The sequence below is a fragment of the Mastomys coucha genome, unplaced genomic scaffold (genome assembly GCF_008632895.1).
Source record: "Mastomys coucha isolate ucsf_1 unplaced genomic scaffold, UCSF_Mcou_1 pScaffold15, whole genome shotgun sequence".
Lineage (NCBI taxonomy): Eukaryota > Metazoa > Chordata > Mammalia > Rodentia > Muridae > Mastomys > Mastomys coucha.
This window is the reverse complement of record NW_022196897.1, coordinates 100,933,698-100,940,819: the sequence shown is the minus strand read 5'-3', so window position 1 is coordinate 100,940,819 and position 7,122 is coordinate 100,933,698.

Sequence of the window (7,122 nt, the reverse complement as noted above, 5' to 3'; positions counted from 1 at the left end):
GAACAAGCAAAGCTGCCCTCAAGTGAAGCCAGGGCTATTCTTGGTTTTGCCACGAATTAGAGTGTGACATTCCGCAGGTCACTTCTCCTCTCTAACATAGCAGTTTTCCTTGCTACTAAATGGACACGGTGATTCCTGCCCCCCTACATGCCTCAGCTCTGTGGGGCTGTGCACAGAAGCGACTCTGTCAGTGAGGAAATTTGTGTCATAAACTTCATTCACATGTAAAATTCACTATGTAAATTAATTGCACATTTAAAAGTCCCATGTTCTTAGTTCTGTGTATTGTCATTTTAAAGCCCTATTAAATAAGAAAAACTTAATTTTCTAATAGTTTCAGACTTATGGGACAGTCCATGAAAACAGTACAATTTTCCATTTACCATATGTCTAGTTTCTCTCAACTATCATTTTCAGATTAGTATTTTATTCTTGGTTTTCACCAGTAAAATACATACTATTCTATATGTTCAATGTATATCTGAGAAAACAAATGCGGGGAACCCTGCTTCCTTTTTCTGTGATCTTATTTAACTCCTCTTGCACCTTGGTGGGAGGGGAGGCATCTTCTCTAAGTAGATGTATCAGTTATAATGGGTTTTGGTTCCGAATAGCAGAACAACCAGACTCAACTGGTTTCAAGAGTAAAGAGAATTTATTATCTGAGAAATGGGAAGTATGGAAACAGAGGAAGGAGTTCAGGGAGTTGATTCAGGGACTTAGTGATGTCTGGGGAGAGCCCCGGGCTCTTCTTTTTGAATGCCTTCTCAGCCTCTGAGCCAACCCTGGCTTGGCTGCTGTTGCCCCTGCTCCTGCTAGCCAGATGGTGCAGCAATTCATACACCTTCCAGATGCAACCACAACCAGAAGAAAACAGACTTTGCTTGCTTTCGTGACCAGCAAGGAAAATTTTTTCCAGAAGCAACCTCCTACCCCACACAGCAATGCTTCCTCAGTTTTCTTTGTTGTCAATTGCATGATATACCCACTACATACCAGTCAGTGGTAGGGGGTTGAATAGCTTAGAATAGCTGTGGAGTGCCCTTTGGGACTAAGATGAGGACTTGCTTCTCCCAGGGAAGCCTTCCTGGGGATAATAGATACTTGAACAAAGGTAAAGCCGATTTAGAGAGGAGGTATTGGGTGGTGGTAAATGTCAGGAAAGGAACAAGGGCAACTAGAATATCTTCAACTTTCCATAAGGTAGAGGAAATTGAAATAATAAAATAACAAACACTTATCACTTGCTTATTATGTGTCAGGCATCATTCCATAACAGGGACTGCATAATGTCATAGAGGTGTTTCTAAATACACTTAGAAGTGATCTAGATTTGGGAATCTAGGTGGTATTTGGTACAATGGAAGTGTGTACCATGCTATCTTCAAGATTTTAAAGGTGAACATTTGTTAAACAGTGTTGGATGGATGTTTTGTACAAAAAGCTGTGAAGAAAGAAACTTGTTTCTCTCTAATTTGACATGAGTACAATTTAATATTTAAAAGTTTTGCACTGATACCATATTGACCGTAAATACACCTATTTTCAGTAGAAATAGTTTAGACAATGTAGCTAATGTCTTATAAATAATAGGTTGAGAAAAAGTTGAACTTGTAAATAGAACATTACTGAAGTGTAATAAACTCATTTTAAAATATTAATTTAAAAAATTCATATTTGTTTTCTTTTTGTTTTTTATTGCAGTATAATTTTAAGAAGTACAATCCTTTTTGGTGCACAGATCTGCAGTGAGAATTTTGGTTTGTTTGAAAAACACAGAAATATTATAAGGATATGTTTTCATTTTAATTCTAGGTGTGGGATTTAGGGCTGCTTAGATTGTCTACAGCAACTAGTTATGGTTTGCCTCATGTCCTAACAGGGGTGTGATTTTACCAGCTGCAGAGAGTTTCTGCAATTGTGTGACATTTGGAATTCTGGGGGCTTTTTAGAGAGTATATAAATGCTAGAGCCCCAAGAGTCAGTGTGGGTTGTTGGTTATTGCTGGGGGATTGTTGGTTGGTTGTTGTTGTTAGTTGTTGTTAGTCGTGGTTTGTTAAGTAGTCACACTCAAAGAAGAAACAAGATGATAAAGAAATTAGATATCCTGACAGAGAGGATTAAATTCGCCCCAAGGAACTCAATGACCTTTATCAGCAGGAAGTAGTCTTACAATAGCAAAATCCCTTTTCCAGCCTCTGGCTTTATTCAGAGATCTCTGTCATTTCCTTTTTATCCTTTTTTTCTTTTCTATCTAATGTAAGAGGATTGAAAGGATGGAGAAGTATGTAGAAAGGTGGAAGAAAAATATCTACAAAGTCGCCAAAGACAGCTACACAGTTCATCTAATTTTTACAGTCTGTAACTATCATTAGCGTTAAATGATAAAAATATTTCAACATTTTAAAAGGTTATTTTGTGGCCCCTTTGTCATTTATTTTGTTCCCCTCCACCTTAAGCTCTAGCAATCTGCTATGATTTCTATCTCTATTGCTTTTCTAGGATATTATATGAAGTAGAATCATCTAAAATATAGCCTTTGAGTCTGGCTTATATTTTAATATAATATATATTAATATTTATAAATTATATACATCATAAATATAATATTTATATTTAATATAGTTTAATTCTTTTGAGACTGACATATGTTATGATTTGGTAGTCACTCCCTTGTTATTGTTCTGTAGTGTTTCATTGAATGGATATAACCCAATTTGTTTATTTTGGACATTTTCTAGGTTGGGACCTTTATGATTAACAATAGTATAATATTGTGTGTGTGTGTGTGTGTGTATGTGTGTGTGTTTGTAAGAGCACATGTCTTTGTTTCTCTTGGGTACATGTTCAGAAATAGTTGTGCTGGGTTAATTTCATAATAAATTCCTCAATGTTTAAGCGAAGAGCTAACATTCTTTCTGGATTCTCTCTCTCTCTCTCTGTCTCTGTCTCTCTCTCTCTCTGTCTCTCTCTCTCTCTCTCTCTCTGAGACAGGGTTTCTCTGTATATCCCTGGCTGTCCTGGAACTCACTCTATAGAACAGGCTGGCCTCAAACCCAGGAACCCGCCTGCCTCTGCCTCCCAAGTGCTGGGATTAAAGGCGTGTACCACCACTGCCTGGCAATCAGCAATGTATGTTCTAGCTGTTTCACATTTTCCTTCAACATTTGGTGCCATTTTTGTTTTATTTTATTTTGTTTTCAGGCAGGATATTACTGTATATCCTAGGCTGGCCTGAAACTCACGATCCAAAGGCTTCAGCCTCCCGAGTGGTGAGATTTAAAGGTGTGTGTCACCATGTCTGGCAGATAATGTTTTTATGTAAGTTGTTCTAATAGCTTTATAGTGGCTGCTTAGGGCTTTTCATGGCTGGCCATTCAAGATTCGAAACATCTTTCTATGTGCCTAGATGAATATATGAATAATTCTTTAGTGGTAAACTGGCTTTTCTAAGATTTTACTGGACGAATTACTTGACATCTATGAGTTACCATGACCATATTTGGAAAAGAGGTACTAGTGATGGCTACATTTATCAAACTTTTCTGTAGTTTTGGTCCTGACATTAGTACTTTAGAAGCATCAAATGTTTGAGTCATTGCAAATTAAACACTGTAGGCAGCCACTCGGAAGATTGAATCCAAGACTGCGGCAGCGGCGGTGATAGACGATTCCACTGTGCATGCGCCCCTCCCAAGCAGGTGTATGCTAATGAAGCGATTGCCGGGGAACCAATCCAGGAGGACCACGAGAGCTCGGACTCAAGTATATAAGGAGCTCTCTCTGGGCAGTCAGGGCCACTACACAGAAGCAAGATCAGCCGCCATGCCATTCCACAGAAGCAAGAAGAGCCGCGGCACCTAGGAAGCAAGAAGGAAGAAGCAGTAACACCTAGAAGAGCTGTAACACCTAGGAACCTAAAAGAGCTGTAATACAAAAGAAAGTTCCTGAGTAAACCGCGAGAGAAGTCTTGGTGTTTTGTCGTTATTGCTGCCATACGGCAAGCAAAGGCACCTTACAAAACACAAGTGGTACTATCTCCATAGTTACCGAAGAGACCTGAGGAAGTAAATTGCTGAACCCACAGGAGCTTGTGAAAGCTGGATCTGTGAGTTCTAGACTTCAGGACTGGGCTTTGACTCCTCTTTCACAATTGATCATGTCTGTTTGAGTTACAGGCACATTATATACCCATCCCAGCTATCTCAGTCCTCATTACTCTAATATTTAATAGAAATTAAGGAAGTAGACAACATATTCAATTACGTAATTCAGTGAAAATAATGTTCTTTTGAGTAAGCAGGGATGGGGGAAGAACAGGAGAAATGATTATCAGAAAATAATTCTATTCACTAAGGATTTGTTTTCTCTAGTGAGACTCCTTTGCTCTCTAATTTTTGCATTGTTATTTTTAAGATCTATATTCTTAATTTTAACTTTATTTGATGTATATGGATGCTACACATGGTGATACATACCCATAATCTCAGCACTCAGGATGCTGAAGCACTGGGATCATGAGTTCTAGATTAGCTTAGGATACATAAGACTATCCTGCCTGTGTGTGTCTGTGGACCACAAGAATGAAGTGCCTATGGAGGTCAGAAGAGAGCACTGGATTCTTTGAAAAGGGAGTTGCAAGTCTCTGTGAGCCACCTTGTTGACTCTTGGAATCAAACAGGAGCCCTGAGCTCCTGAGTCCTCTTTTTAGCCCTCATATCAATTCTACTAACGACATTCTGGAGGCTTTAGACCCTGAACAGATGGGCAAAACATGTTGTGTTGTTGCATGAGAATTAGCTTCCTTCTTAGTATTTGTAACTTAATTTTTTCAAACCTTATTTTTAATGTTGGTTCTCAGACACTTTAACCTCCCTTGTAGCCCGCCACCTACCAGAGATAATGGGAAAGACAGGATATGGGCCAAGTGGACCTGTTTAGAAAGGTTCTTTGGAGCAACTCCTGTCTCTGTTTTCTGGAAATCAGAAGTTCAGTTCACAGGCGTCTTAGCCAGGATTTGTATTCCTGCACAAAACATCATGACCAAGATGCAAGTTGGGGGAGGGAAGGATTTATTCAGCTCACACCTCCACATTGCTGTTCATCACCAAAGAAAGTCAGGACAGGAACTTACACAGGGCAGGAACTTGGAGGCAGGAGCTGATGTAGAGGCCATGAAGGGATGCTGCTTACTGAATTGCTTCCCCTGGCTTGCTCAGCTTGCTTTCTTATAGAACCCAAAACTACCAGCTCAGGGATGGCACCACCTTCAATGGGACCTTCAATGAGATCTTCAATGGGACCCTTGATCTTGAACACTAATTGAGAAAATGTCTTACAGCTGGATCTCCTGGAGGCATTTCTTCAAAAGGGAGTCTCCATTATCTGTGATAATTCCAGCTTGTGCCAAGTTGACACACAAAATCAGCCAGTACAAGTTAGTAGCAACAGCTTGATCCACTAGAAAATACTTCACACGGTACACCAGCAGTCCAGTTTGGTAGAATCTTGTTAGTAACTGGGGCGACAGGACCTAGCAGAGACAGCCAGGCCTCAGCCCCAGCTCAAGTCAGCAGGAAGGACCTGGAGGGACATGAGGAGAGGTTCTCAGCTGTGCTTCTCTCAGAGAAGCGAAGATCATAAACGTTGCACAGCTAGTTGTACCAGCAAGCCAAGCTCCTTCTCCTTCAACGACATGGAGTTCTATTTATACCCTCCAAACATCCCGTGTCCTCCAGGTGCCTTGCCTCAGCATGTGCATCCAATCAGCCTTGGAATCAGCAACAAACTGCAGCACACCACCAGAAGTTTTTTGGTGTGTTTCTCTCTGTGTTTTCCAGAGAAATTCAGCTAAATTATAAAACATAAGGTGGACCAATATATGTGTGTCATTAGCAAAGACTCCTTCATCATGTGTCCTTTCACCTGCTTGCTTTAGGAGAACACTCTTTCTTGTGTGTTTGCTTTAGCAAAACGTTCCTTCACAAGTTTGCCCCAGCAAAACACCACCCAACCGATTTTCCAAAGAACCCTCAAGTTTCCACTTGTAGAATTTAGGTGAAGAGTGGGTGTCTCTGGATATGTCTGATAAATCAGTAAATTGTTTGGAAATTTTGACCACATACTTCTCATAGGACAGAATGAGAGATTACCACAGGTTGTAATTCACACGGTCTTTGCTTCAGTTAGGAATGCACTTGGATGCAAGTAACACAGTTCCCAATGAAACTGCAAAAAAAGATTCGTTTGCTTTCTCCTCAGGTAGAAGGGATTGCAATACTAACCTTGGCTTAACAGTTCTGGCTGGTTTCCTCATGGTCACAAATGGCTACCACAGCTTCCATGTTTCCATCCTAACACTGAGATGGTGGACATGGCAGAAGAGGCCCTTCTTTTCATGAGGGAAGAAAAACCTTCCAAAACATCAAATTAAGCTTTTGTTCCCACCTCTGTGTCATACGTGGTACTGGGGATTTGGTGCTAAGGCTCATCTTCCTGGTCATATAGTGATAAATTCTTTTTCCAGTTCCAGGATAAAATTGCATTCTGTTAGAGAGGATGAAAAGAGGTACCCTGAGGGTAAAAAGAGGGAGAGAAAAGAGAGGAAGAGAGAAATGAAGGAGAAGGGGGTGAGGGAGAGGGAGGGGGATGTGAGGGAGAGGGTTAGAGATTTGTGTGACAGTAAATTGTATCTTCCATGTGTCATCTTTCTTTTAGGCAGGCAGGCAGGAAGAGATAACTGTCTCCATAGGTTTCTGTCCTAAGGGTCTATTTACTGTTCTGTTCTGGAACTGACACATTAGGCCCTCCAGGAAGCTACATGGGCCAATCAGGATGTTTCTAGAGAGCCTTCCATACCAGCCTAGGGGGTAGTTATGGTTCCTACAGCACCAGGAAGCCCTTCCTCACTACATTTCTAGTGCTGTGGACAAGTGAAGGAATGGATGCTACGGTGATGTCATAAACTTAAACCTGACTTACTTAGCTGATCACCAGATTAAAGAGCTAAAGCCATAGCTCAATGGTAAATTGCCTACCTAGTATATTAGAGACCCAAGATGTAGTTCCCAGCATCTCACACACACACACACACACACACGCACACGCACACGCACACGCACA